This window comes from Pongo pygmaeus, chromosome 1 (genome assembly GCF_028885625.2).
Source record: "Pongo pygmaeus isolate AG05252 chromosome 1, NHGRI_mPonPyg2-v2.0_pri, whole genome shotgun sequence".
In the NCBI taxonomy this organism is placed as follows: domain Eukaryota; kingdom Metazoa; phylum Chordata; class Mammalia; order Primates; family Hominidae; genus Pongo; species Pongo pygmaeus.
In genome coordinates, this window is record NC_072373.2 from 69,670,189 (window position 1) to 69,684,300 (window position 14,112).

General features: G+C 51.8%; 1 pseudogene; it reads left to right on the forward strand.

Moving 5' to 3' along the window:
• Nucleotides 1-1,986: 1,986 nt before the first annotated feature.
• Nucleotides 1,987-8,703, forward strand: LOC129037362 (plasma serine protease inhibitor-like; annotated as a pseudogene).
• The last annotated feature ends 5,409 nt before the right edge of the window (nt 8,704-14,112 follow it).

Below are 14,112 nucleotides of genomic sequence, written 5' to 3' on the forward strand. Positions count from 1 at the left end.
AGTACTTCGCTGCCCAGAAAGCAGCTGCTAGCCGCATGTGGCTGCTGACCACTGAAATGTGGCTGTGAGAATTGAGATGGGCTGTAAATTGAATCATGTACTAGATTTTGAAGGCTTAATACAAAGAAAGGAACGTAAAATATTTCATTAAGATATTTTAAAATTATATGTAGAAATAATAATTCAAATATATTGGGTTAATCTATTGTTCACATTAATTTCACTTGTTTCTTATTTGAGCGTGGCTACTAGAATATTTAAAATTACATAAGTGGTGGCTGGGCGTGGTGGCTCACGCCTGTAATCCCAGCACTTTGGGAGGCCGAGGCGGGCGGATCACGAGGTCAGGAGATTGAGACCATCCTGGCTAACATGGTGAAACCCCTTCTCTACTAAGAAAAAAAAAATACAAAAAATTAGCCAGGTGTGGTAGCGGACGCCTGTAGTCCCAGCTACTAGGGAGGCTGAGGCGAGAGAATGGCGTGAACCCGGGAGGCGGAGCTTGCAGTGAGCCGAGATTGCGCCACTGCACTCCAGCCTAGGCGACAGAGCGAGACTCTGTCTCAGATAAATAAATAAATAAATAAATATTACATAAGTGGCTGACATTATATTTCCATTGCGCAGCGCTGTTCTAGGGTGCTCTGACTTGTATGGTACTTTTTTAAAAAATGGATTCGGGGGTACCTGTGTGAGTTTGTTATATGGGTGTATTGTGTAATGCTGGGGTTTGGGCTTCTAGTGAACCCATCACCCAAATAGTGAACGTCATATCCAGTAGGTAGTTTTTCACGCCGTTGTGTCCTCCCTCCTACCCCCTTTTAGAGTCCCCACTCAGGTGTATGGTACTGTCCACACACACGCACACATACACAGAGCCGTCCCCTTTCCTCCTATCCCCTAGCACAGTTCCTGGTACCAAGTAAGGGCCTAATAAGCACTGCCGGGTGGATGAACGGAAGGCTGCCCGCAGATGGAGCCACATGAGCAGTGGGCCCACCTCACACTGAGAAGGAGATGTCAGCTGCACAGGTGGGAGCTGAGCAGGTGGCTGTGCCTGAAGAATGACAATCTCCCCCTTGCAGTTGACCCTGACCTGCCACCCACCCATTCTTTGTCATCCTCCGCCCCACACTCTGCTTTTTTCAAGACTCTGGTGGCAAAGAAAAAGGAATTCCAGTGCTCCCTCCCCAGGTTTTGCCAGATAAGAGGACGGGGCTAGAGAGGGATGGGTCACAGGATTGCCTGAAGTTCTGGAACACTGCATCCCGCAGGCTTCCTGCTAACCGGGAAAGCCGCCCGGGCTGACCCCATGGGCCCCACTCCTTTCCTCTGCTCGCCTTCTACAGTTCACATCACCTCCTCAGCTTCTCTTTGGGGTCCTCGCCCCACCTCTGCCTGGGGTAAACTCATGGCCATGGGGCACAGACCAGACATGAACCTGCACAGCCCTCCTTAAGCCTCTTAAGTCACCTGGGAGAAGCAGCCCCAAGCAGCCCAGAGGAGTTTCACAGAAAGAGCTGGAGCGCCACATCTGAAGATGCACCACCTCCCACCCGGAAAGAACGTGCACCCCGAGCCTGGACCTCCACGGCGGCCCTGTCTGCCACCCAGAAAGAACGTGCACCCCGAGCCTGGACCTCCACAGCGGCCCTGTCTGCCACCCAGAAAGAACGTGCACCCCGAGCCTGGACCCCCACGGCAGCCCACTCCCAGTGACTAGGTCAGGTTTCAGGGCCTGTGATCTGAGGTCTGGGGTGGGGGTCAGCTGGAGGGAAATCCAGCCCTGGGAGAGGCACTGGTGAGCCAGGAGGGGGCCCAGGGCGCTTGAGAGCTGGGCTGCACCCCAAACCGCAGGGCTCTGAGTGAATCTCTGCCCCTCCACAGAGGCCCCTGCTTGTGTGTCCACGTCGCCCTCCCCTCCTTCTGACTGGTCCCCCTCAGTAAGCGCAGGGCACTAAGCAGAACAAAGAGAACTCTCGAAGCATGTGCACTTACCAGAGGTCAGGGGAAGAATCTGCCTTCACGGTGAGGGTTTGGAGGAGGAACAGCCTGGGAGCAGAGATCCTGGCAGGGCCCAGGGCTCTAGAGAAATCAGGGCGTCTGTGGGTGGAGGTAGCCTCCCTGTGAGGAGGAACCTGGAGAAGGGGTGCCCTGGGTGGGCCGGGGCGTTCCCCAGAAGGAGGCCAAACCTGAGGTAGCGCACAGAGCCCCGGGGATGCCCAGCTCCTCTTTTCTCTAAGACAAGGTGCTCTGCTCCCCCTCGGAAGCTGGGGAAATGAGGGTCTGCCTAGGGGGAGGGTAGCAGAGGGGCTGGAGACCGCCTCAGAGAAAATTAAATTGCACTTGAGGGCAAATTCTATTAGGGAATAGAGCCTGTCTCTCAACAGCCTGCGTCCATTTAGGTGATTAGCTCGGCCCAACACTTCCACCCAGAGTCTGGTGAGCTCTGTCCCTCCACTGGGGGAGCCAGGCCGGAGGTCCAACTGACCCACTCCCCTCTCAATCCCCCTCTCACCATTCACAGCCCCCAAGCTCTTTGACAGTGGCCCGGAGGGACAAGCACCTTGAGTCTCTCCTGGAGCACAGAGGGGGTGGGCAGCTTCATGGAACACATGGAGAAAAGGACAAGCAGCACCCCAGGGACAGAGACAGATTTACCCTGCTTCAGTCTGGAGCAGGGACAAGGGAGGTCAGAGGTCAGGTGGGGGAGAGCACTGGGCACTGGGGTAGTCAGGAGGCTGGACTGGAGGGGCTGGGAGACAGGAAGGATGGTGACAGGTGGAGGAGATGATGGGGGAGCAAGAGGCCAGGAATACAAGTGAGGAGATGGACAAGAGAGAGGGTCTAAGTCAGCAGGGTTCGGACCCAGGGAGTAGGGACGGAGAAGACAAGTGGCTGGTGTCTGATGATGCCGTGTAATGGTAAACTAATGGAACATATGGTAAATGGTCAAATAAATCCACCCGTGAGTGGGCATCATAAAAATAACATGCACCTTAGGCTACTGTGTTGCTTTAGCACATGTTCTAAGAGTTCAACAAATGTTGGCCAGGTGCGGTGGCTCACGCCTGTAATCCCAGCACTTTGGGAGGCCAAGGCTGGTGGATCAGTTCAAGCCAGGAGCTTGAGACCGGCCTGGCCAGCATGGCGAAACCCCGTCTCTACTAAAAATACAAAAATTAGCAGGGCGTGGTGATGTGCACCTGGAGGCTGAGGCAGGAGAACCACTTGAACCTGGGAGGCGGAGGTTGCAGTGTGCCGAGATGGTGGCACTGCACTCCAGCCTGGGCAACAGAGAGATACTCTGTCTCAAAAACAAACAAACAAAAAACAAAATAAAAAACCACAAATGTCAGGGCCATCGTGAGCTGTTGGCCGTATTCATACACTTCACACTGTCTCCACACTTTGGCAAAAGGGTCTAGATCTGAGGGCCTTCCAGGGCCCACTTGCCAATCCATTATTTCCTAGCACCAGTGGCACCACAGGCCCGTCTCAGCCGGCTGGGCCCTCCTCTGGCCCCTGCTGGCCATCTGTCCATGAGGAGATGCTCCCTCCTCTCCTTCATGTTGATCAGTGAAAGAGTTTGCTTGATTTCCCTCAATTTCTGACTATAAAATTATTTCATTTGCTTAACAAAACTTTATTATGCACACACAATGTGTTCTGAGGAGAGCCAGTGCTGTTTCTAGAACATGGAGAAACACAAGCACAAGCAATTTAAAATGAGCTCTGAGCAGGAGCATGGATGGAGCTGGAGGCCATCATCCTACACAAACTAACTCAGGAACAGAACATCAAATACCGCGTGCTCTCACTTATAAGTGGGAGCTACATGATGAGAGCACGTGGACACACAGAGGGGAACAACACTGGGGTCTGTCGGGAAATGGAGGGTGGCAGGTGGGAGAAGATCAGGAAAAGTCACCACTGGGTACTTAGGCTTAATACCTGGGTGACGCAGTAATCTATACAACAAACCCCTATGACACAAGTTTACTAATATAACAAACCTGCACGTGGACTCCTAAGCTGAAAATAAAAGTTAAATAAAATGAGCTCTGAGAACACGTAGTGGTGTATAAAGCATTGTCTCTGACCGGTGGCATGAGTTATTCTGGTTTAGGGGACCCTCTCTCACAGGCTCTCCTAAGGCCCACCATGTGCCCTGAATTCCGGGCCCAAGTGAGCTTCACCCTTAAACCAAAGTACTTATGTTGCTAGGGTGGTTGCACTCCCGCAAAGAGCAAGGGATTTGTGTTCTTTGGGGGAGCAAAGGGGAGGGGGTGCTCAGAAAGGGAAGACCTCTGAGGGAGGGAAAGAGAGCATGAGGATGTTCCCCAGCTGTGTTAGCTGGGCAGTGGGTTGTGGCCTGTTCTGCCGACACTCTTCAGCCCAGGGTCTCCCTTGAGGGGCGGCTCCTGCCCAGAGATGTGTTCCAACGAGCCCCTCTCCAACCCCTGACGCTTGCCCAATTTCCAGGGCACAGGCTTAGCATCTGAAGGCACGTGGGGAGTCCGGGAAGCTGGCTGGGGTTGCAGATGGCCTGGCACCCTCCCAGTGGAGGCTGCTCAAGTTTCTGGCTTTGGACACACCAAAGAGCATTGACAACTGACAAGGCCCCTGTTTCCTGAGAACACTCTCTCCCCGAACCCCCGTGGGCATAGGGGTCAGTTCCCTCCTTGGAATTCCAGCCATCTTCATGACAACACCACTCCTGATAAAACACACTCCCGTCCTTCATGGGGCTGGGGAACTTCCACCATGTCCCAGCCACCTACTCCTGGGGACCCTCTCCAGTGGCTCTTAGAAAGCATTTGAGAACTGCTGATTCACATTAGCTTCACTCTCCGAGGACCATCAGTGCCCCAGCGCTGGGTGGACACTCCCCACCAGCTTGGAGACCTTGGGCAAGTTATTTAACCACACAGATGACTTCCTGTAGGGAAACAGAGAGGGAGTCCCTGGCTGTCAGGGGCAGACATGAAATCACTGTGCGGAGACATTTCTGTGAGGTCCTCGGGCCCTTTTACTCCTCTCTACTGACAGCCAAGAGATGGTCTAGCGCACTGTTATATTTCCAGCTGGAAGTACAGCACCTGGCATATTATAACTTCTTAGTAAATATCTGTTACAAGATTGAAGTGAGTGAAAGAATTTCTAAGTGATCCAATCCACTGCCCCGGCCCAAGAATGGAAGAAACCTGAGCACATCTTCCCTGGGTCAGCAGGGCTGAGGAGGTGGCATCCGCTCTCGGGAGCAGCTGAGCAGCCCGTGGTGGCTCTGTCAGGCCTGGTTAGACGACTGGGCCTGTTATTGGTGTGGGCAGCTGGCTAGATACTCACAGTTCTGCTGCTGTCAAGGCCCCACTTACCCCTCATCTGTAATGGTTCCTGGCTTTTTATGTACTTCCTGCTCTTCCGCGGCACTCTACAGACTCTATTACATTTGCCACATGGTCTCCTGTGATGAACACTCGGGAAGAAAGGAAAAGCCTTTGAAAACGATCCAGAAACCGAGGCACCAGCCTTCTGCTTCAGCCACTGGTGGCTGGAATAAGGCTGGAGTTATGGCCTATGCACTTTCTATGTGATTCTCCAGGCCCAGGAGGCCTGTCCCACTCTTGCCGCATTTCCAAGTCCTGGCTGTTCCTCCAGCCAGCTCAGGAATCAAGACTCATGCACCTCTTAGCATCACAGGATCATATCATCAGATGGGAAGGCATCTTAGAGCTCTTCAAGCCCAACGGCCCAACACTTGCCGAATTATGTCTGCGGCATCCCTGGATGACAGCCATCTGGCCTCCTTGTGAACATAGCAGGTCTCGGGGGCTGTCTGTTTTCAGAGGCAGCCGGGACCATTGCTAGGCAGTTCTACGGCAGGACTACTTATTTCCACAAAGTTTTGCCTTTGAATAAAGTAACTTGAAAGTTTGATTTTCCTGGGTTGTGTGTGTGTGTGTTATTTAAGTGCTAATTCAGTTAGCACTTAAATTACTGTGAATCAGTACTTTCAAAATGACTTCAACATCTGGAGTTGCTTGTTTTTTCCACTATTTCTTTAACCCACAATAATAAGAGTAAGAGTTGATCTCCAAACTTCCACATTAGATCTTTGCTTTTTCAAAGTGGGCAGCTTATTTTTAACTAAATTTAAAATTAACTCTTTTCTGAAACTGGGTCTTGTTCTGTTGCCCAGGCTGGAGTCCAGTAGTATGATCATGGCTCAGTGGAGCCTCAACTAATCCTCCCACCCTCAGCCCCCGGAGTAGCTGGGACTACAGGCATGCACCACCATGCCAGGCTAATTTTTGTATTTTTTGTACAGATGGGGTTTCGCCATGTTGCCCAGGCTGGTCTCAAACTCCTAGGCTCAAGGGATTCACCTGCCTCAGGCTCCCAAAGTGCTGGGCTTACAGGCGTGAGTCACTGTGCCTGGCCCATTATTTTCTTAAAAAACAAAAATGAGAGGGTGTTTCCATAGTGTACTGGTTATCACATTCACCTAACACGTGAAAGGTCCCTAGTTGGAAATCAGGCAGAAACAAGCAGTTATTTTCCTTCCAGCTGGGTGCAGTGCCTCACACCTGTAATCTCAGCACTTAAAAAAAAAATTGCCCTTCCCCTCCCCCTCCCCCTCCCCCTCTCCCTCGTCTCCCCTTTCTTCGGTCTCCCTCTCCTTCTTTTTTCAGTCTCCCTCTGTTGCCGAAGCTGGACTGTACTGCCGGGATCTCGGCTTGCTGCAACCTCCCTGCCTCAGGCTCCTGTGACTCTCCTGCCTCGGCCTGCCGAGTGCCTGGGACTGCAGGCGCGCGCCGCCACGCCTGAATGGTTTTTGTATTTTTGGTGGAGACAGGGTTTCGCCGTGTTGACCGGGCTGGTCTCCAGCTCCTGGCCTCGAGTGATCTGCCCGCCTTGGCCTCCCAAGGTGCTGGGATTGCAGACGGAGTCTCGCTCACTCAATGCTCAATGGTGCTCAGGCTGGAGTGCAGTGGCGTGATCGGCTCGCTACAACCTCCACCTACCAGCCTCCTGCCTTGGCCTCTTAAAGTGCTAAGATTACAGCCTCTGCCCCGCCACCACCCCGTCTAGGAAGTGAGGAGCGTCTCTGCCTGGCCGCCCATCGTCTGGGATGTGAGGAGCCCCTCTGCCCGGCTGCCCCATCTGGGAAGTGAGGAGCGCCTCTGCCCGGCCGCCACCCCGTATAGGAAGTGAGGAGCGTCTCTGCCCGGCCGCCCATCGTCTGGGATGTGAGGAGCCCCTCTGCCCGGCCGCCCCGTCTGGGAAGTGAGGAGCGCCTCTGCCCGGCCGCCCAGTCTGGGAAGTGAGGAGCGCCTATGCCCGGCCGCCCCGTCTGGGAGGTGAGGAGCGCCTCTGCCTGGCTGCCACCCCGTCTGGGAGGAAGTGAGGAGCGTCTCTGCCTGGCCGCCCCGTCTGGGAGGTGAGGAGCGCCTCTGCCTGGCTGCCACCCCGTCTGGGAGGAAGTGAGGAGCGCCTCTGCCTGGCTGCCACCCCGTCTGGGAGGAAGTGAGGAGCGTCTCTGCCCGGCCGCCCCGTCTGGGAAGTGAGGAGTGCCTCTGCCTGGCCACCCCGTCTGGGAGGTGAGGAGCGCCTCTGCCTGGCTGCCGCCCCGTCTGGGAAGTGAGGAGCGCCTCTGCCCGGCCGCCCTGTCTGGGAGCTAAGTGGGAGACAAGCTTCAACCACAAAGGCACCCAAGAGCAAGACTTCTACGTGACCTCGGAGACTGTGGTGCGGGTACCCATGATGAGCCGCGAGGATTAGTATCACTACCTCCTGGACCGGAACCTCTCCTGCAGGGTGGTGGGGGTCCCCTACCAAGGCAATGCCACAGCTTTGTTCATTCTCCCCAGTGAGGGAAAGATGCAGCAGGTGGAGAATGGACTGAGTGAGAAAACGCTGAGGAAGTGGCTTAAGATATTCAAAAAGAGGCAGCTCGAGCTTTGCCTTCCCAAATTCTCCATTGAGGGCTCCTATCAGCTGGAGAAAGTCCTCCCCAAGCTGGGGATCAGTAACGTCTTCACCTCCCATGCTGATCTGTCTGGCATCAGCAACCACTCAAATATCCAGGTGTCTGAGATGGTGCACAAAGCTGTGGTGGAGGTGGATGAGTCGGGAACCAGAGCAGCGGCAGCCACGGGGACAATCTTCACATTCAGGTCGGCCCGCCTGAACTCTCAGAGGATAGTGTTCAACAGGCCCTTTCTGATGTTCATTGTGGATAACAATATCCTCTTCCTTGGCAAAGTGAACCGCCCCTGAGGTGGGGCTTCTCCTGAAATCTACAGGCCTCAGGGTGGGAGATGAAGGGGGCAATGCTATGGCCCATCTGTATGCTGGTAGCTAGTGATTTACACAGGTTTAGTTGACTAATGAGGCATTACAAATAATATTACTCTATGATGATTTCTTCCACCCACACAACTGCAAGATACAGGTACCTTGGGGAAATTTGGAGAACATTCAATCTTGCCTTCACTATTCATCAGTGAAGATTAGCACTGAGATCCAGAGACGCTGGATGACTTGCTCAAGTTCACCAGCATGGTAGTGCCAAAGAGAGGTCCAGAGTCCAGGCCCTTGATGCCCAGCTCAGTGCCACAAAGCTCAGTAGGAGGGTTGTTCCAGTGGATGAGGGCCACCAGGAAGCACAGGTCCAAGGCTGGCCCCCCACCTATCAGCAACAACTGTCAGTTCATCCTGCATGGGAAAAATGTTGGAATGGGGTCTGAAATGGGGCTACTGTTTCGGTCCTAACGTGCTGTGTGACATTGGGACAACACTTCCCCTCTCTGGACCTCAGTTTCCCTCTGTATACAAGGATCAGATTCTTGCTGTGATCCAAGATCTCCTGAAATCATATAGAAAGGCTGGGGTGGGCCCTGTCAATCATGGTTGATTTCAGTACACTCAAGTGCTATTCATCCTTTAAGAAAAACATCTGGATATCAAGGTGGAAATGGCCCATTTAATGATTGATTATATCATTTCATGGATATAGTTATAATCTTATGGGCCTGGCTGGGAGTGGAAGAAGGGAAGCCTTTTGCAAATAGTAGAGTATCAGTTGCAGGTGCCAATGACTAACTGTTTGAATTTTATGTTGGCATTAACAATAAAGCATTTTGCAAAAAAAAAAAAAAAAAAAAATTGCTCTAAAACATTGGGTTGCCACTTACATGATCACACCCTTAAAGATTACACAACATTGGCCAGGCACGGTGGCTCACTCCTGTAATCCCAGCACTTTGGGAGGTCGAGGTGGGCAGATCACAAGGTCAAGAGATAGAGACCATCCTGGCCAACATGGTGAAACCCCGTCTCAACTAAAAATACAAAAATTAGCTGGGTGTGGGGGCACGTGCCTGTAGTCCCAGCTACTTGGGAGGCTGAGGCAGGAGAATTGCTTGAACCTGGGAGGCAGAGGTTGCAGTAAGCTAAGATCATGCCACTGCACTCCAGCCTGGCGACAGAGTGAGACTCTGCCTCAAAAAAAAAAAAAAAAAAAAAAGATTACACATTATGTGTGCAACACAGCATTCTCCCATGTGGAGTAGGCCCTTGGTGTTTATACTGCTCAGAACAGGCCATGGCACTGTGTTGCACAGGTGGCCCCAATGAACCACATCTCTGATATTCCAATGTTCTTGTGGAGTCCTTTCCCCTTGAGTCTGGACTGGGCCTGTGATTTGCTTTAACTGCCAGAATGTACCAGAAGTGACACTGTGCCCATTCTGGGACTAAGTTTTAAGATGGCATGGCACTTTAGGGAGCTTTGAGCCCGCATCTGTGCATGAAGTCCAGCTACTCTACCAGAGAGACCTTGGGCCTTGTGGAGACACTATATTGGAGGGGAGTGGGGAGAGAGACGGGGGTGGGGAGAGAAAGGCCCAGCTGTCCTGTGAGTTCAGCTAAGCCCAGCCTTCAGCCTGCCCGCCAGCTGAATGCAGCCACATTAATGACCCTGGCAAGACCTGCAGAAGAGCTGCCCAGCTGAAACTAGCCAAGACTGCAGAGTCATGAGCAAAAAAAATGGGTGTTGTTTGAAGCTAAGACATTTTGGGGTGGTTTGCCAGATAGCAGTAGAGAATTGAAATAGGCCAGAATACAATGCCGCATCAGATTAACCCCCAAATCTCAGTGTCATAACAAAAGTACAGTGTTTGGCAGGAGACTCTAACATTTTATATCTAGAATGTGTGGTTTCCTTTGTGGCCAAGACAGACGAAACTGGAGAGTTGAGCACCTTAGCCCGCTCTAAGTGACAGGCATCATTTCCTTTCCGGGGGGTGGTGCTCGCTTCCATCTCATTGGCTAGAATTAGTCATGTGGCCCTGACTCCCTGCTCCGGGCTGAAAATCTGGGGAGCCAATGGACTGGCGGGAGCATGATTGCCTCTGCCAGTGTTCTTAGACTTAACATTCAAATGTTCAAAATATGTGTGAGTGGCTTGGAAATGCTCTAAGTAGTAGATAGCAGTTTTGCTGAAGCAGAAATTTTCCCCATTTTATTTTTCTTATAGAAGTAATACACATGCTTTGCAAATAATTCAAACACCTAAACATCTATAGTAGCAAATGAATATCCCCCCACTACTGTAAAATTCTATTCTGCAGAGGTAACTACCAGTAGGAATTTGATGGATGTTTCAAGCTTTTCTCCTAAGTTCCTAACAGATAGGAACGCACATATAAACCAATATCTTTTTAATTCAAACACGTTTACTGTTTTCAGTAAATACATACTGTTCATACTGTTTCAGTAATCCATGCTGTTCTTTGGTTTGCTTTTATTATTGAATTATCTATTATGGATGTTGTGTTATGTCAGTGCATATAGGTTTATTTGGTTTTCTTTACTTTACTTTTTTTTTTTTGAGACGGAGTCTGGCTCTGTCACCCAGGCTAAAGTGCAGTGGCGCAATCTTGGCTCACTGCAACCTCTGTCTCCTGGGTTCAAGCAATTCTCTGCCTCAGCCTCCCGAGTAGCTGGGATTACAGGCACCCGCCACCATGCCTGGCTAATTTTTTTGTATTTTTAGTAGAGATGGGGGTTTCACCATCTTGGCCAGGCTGGTCTTAAACTCCTGACCTTGTTATCCACCTGCCTTGGCCTCCCAAAGTGCTAGGATTACAGGTGTGAGCCACTGCACCTGGCCGGTTTTCTTTGCTTTGCTTTTTTGTTTTTGAGCCAGGGTCTCACTCTGTCTCCCAGGCTGGAGTGCAGTGCAATCATGGCTCATTGCAGCCTTGAACTCCTGGGCTCAAACCATCCTCCCACCTCAGCCTCCTGAGTAGCTAGCAGTATAGGCATGCACCACCATGCCCAGCTAATTAAAAAAAAATTTTTGTGTGTGGAGATGGGGGTCTCGATATTTTGCCCAGGCTGGTCTTGAACTCCTTGCCTCAAGCGATCCTACCACCTTAGCCTTCCAAAGTCCTGGGATTACGGGCATGAGCCACCATACCCAGCCATTTGTTTTTCAGTGGTTGTTGGATGTTCCACAATGTTACTATAAAATAATTTTGTCACCTGTTGATGGGCAGACTATTTTTTGCTACTACAGATGCTGTCTTGAACATTCTTGTACATATATTTTTCCATACATATGCATATATTCCTACAGGTGACAGACTGAGTGACAGAGTGACTGGGTGACAGAGTGAGACCCTATCTCAAGAAAAAAAAAAATACACATCTAGACATTCTTTGACACCTCCCTCCCCTTACCCCCACCACATACATATGCATATATTCCTACAGGTTAGATCCTGGAAATGGATTTCCTGGATAAGGGCAGGCACCTTTACCATTCTGAAAGATTACTGCCCAAAAGCAGCATATTCGGTAAACTCCAGAAAGGGTTTACCATGTACAAATCTAATGCTGTTTCTGAGAACCTAAATATCCTTTAAAAATTACTTTTTGGTACCTCTCCTCTTCCCAGGATGCTGAGTGAAACCAGATGAGAGGGAGTTTAGTCGGCCTGGGGCAGCGAGCAGTTGAGTGGTAGCAAAATCAGGAAGTGTTTTACTTAGTGGTGGGAGTTGGAGGCTGTGTGTTCATTTGTCAGCCATTAACTGAGCAGCCAGGGTGACAGAGAGTTACAGGATGGAGAAGATGAGCTCCTGCCTTCCTGGAGTTCACAGTCTGACAGGGAAGGCCGAGGAGTCGGCACACGACTTCAACAATGTGACAGGAACTGAAAGAGGGGACAGGGATGGTGCTCACTATGGCCTACCCACCGGAAGGAGAGCCTGGCTGCAGCGAGGGCGAGGTGCCCAGGGAAGGCTTCCACAGGAGGTGGCACGTGAACCCAGGCAGGAGTTTGGTAGGGAAGAATTTGGGGTGGGGAGAAGAGCACACACAAAGGCCCAGGAGTGAGAGAGCCTGAGACCCAGGGGACCTACAGATCCTACAGTCCTGCCTGGGGTGAGGGGCCCTGGTGGGGCTGGGTAGAGGGGCAGCTGGAGAGGTAGGCAGCATTAGAGCGCCCACAGCAAGGTCTACGCACGGGTTAGAAAAACTTGGTCCTGAAGCCTGGACCTCTTGACCAGGACATCTTCCTAAAAGATACCTGAGGCGGTGCCCTCTCCTGCTGGAACACCCCAGTGGCCCCGCTGCCCACAGGATCCAGCCCACTTCTAGGCTGTTCCTTCACTCCTACATCCCACCTACTCACTCTTAGTCACTCCCCAACTGTCCCCATCCCTGCCACTCATGCTAACCTCCTGGCAAGCCCCCTGCTCTTCCTGCATGAGCCCCACACCCCCACCTCTCCCGCACCCCACCACCGAGAGGAGGAGGCAGCTGCTCAGGGCTCCTACAGCCCCTGGTTTCCTGTGTCTGTCCCCTCTCCTCTGGACTCCACACTCCCTGAGAGCAGAGGACCTCATCAATATTTGCTGTGAATGTTACCACGCCCCGCCTTTCTTCTCCCTCAGGAGAAGCCCACCCAAAGCTCTCCTCTGGAGGGGGACAAAGTTTCAGGAACAGCACTTCTGTAGGAGACTTTCTCCCACGGTTGGAAGCATCTGTGACTCTGGCCTCCAGTAACGAGCTTTTAAAACATGTTCCAGACAGGCTCAGTGGCTCACACCTGTAATGTTCCAGCTGGGCTCGGTGGCTCACACCTATAATCCCAACACTTTGGGAGGCCAAGGTGGGAGCATCGCTTGAGCCCAGGAGTTTGAGACCAGCTTGGTCAAAATAGCAAGACCTCATCTCTACAAAAAAAAATTAAAAAAAATTAGCTGGGCGTGGTGAAGGACATCTGTAGTCCCAGCTACTTAGGAGGCTGAGGCTGGAGGATCCCTTGAGCCCAGGAGTCTGAGGCTGCAGTGAGCCACGATCACACCCCTGCACTCCAATCCAGCCTGGGTGACAGAGTGAGACCCTATCTCAAGAAAAAAAAAAAAAACCACATCCAGACATTCTTTGACACCTCCCTCCCCTTAGCCCCCAACACACACACATGGATTTATTCTTTTCAGTCACAGGAACGAGACAATGGTGACAAGGAGTGTTGCTGGAGCCACAGGCTGGACACAGAAAGGAATTCTTTCACAGAGAAACAGAATCAGCCCCGCTCTGTCCCTCCGGCCTGGGAGGTGGCAGCTTCCTTCAGGCTGGTAATCCACCATGAAGGCTGCATTTCACACGTGCGCCCTGGAATAGGCCAGCAGGGAATTGTTTCCAGAGAGTGAAAATTGGAACTCATCAGGGTAATTTGTCTGTTTTACCACACACATTTCAGGGTTGGTGCTCAACCTCTGAGCTGTGGCAGCCGTGACTGAAGCTAGTATCAGAGAGATGGAGGGCGGAACCTCTTTACTGTTGTTGGAGAGGCTTGGCCAGCTGACCATAAACCTGGCTGCAGGCCCTGGCATGTCATTCACCTGCAGCGTCATCTGGATTATTCATCTTAGTGCCTGGACCCTCCCTGATGGGAGGTGGAGGGGAGAGAACCTCCTGCCAGGCCTACTGGACAGGCTTGTCCTGGGGTCTACAGGATGATGGTGGCAGCAGCTTTGGACACTGCAAATATCTTCTCCCAGAAAGGAGGATCACTTGAGACCAGGAGTTCAAGAC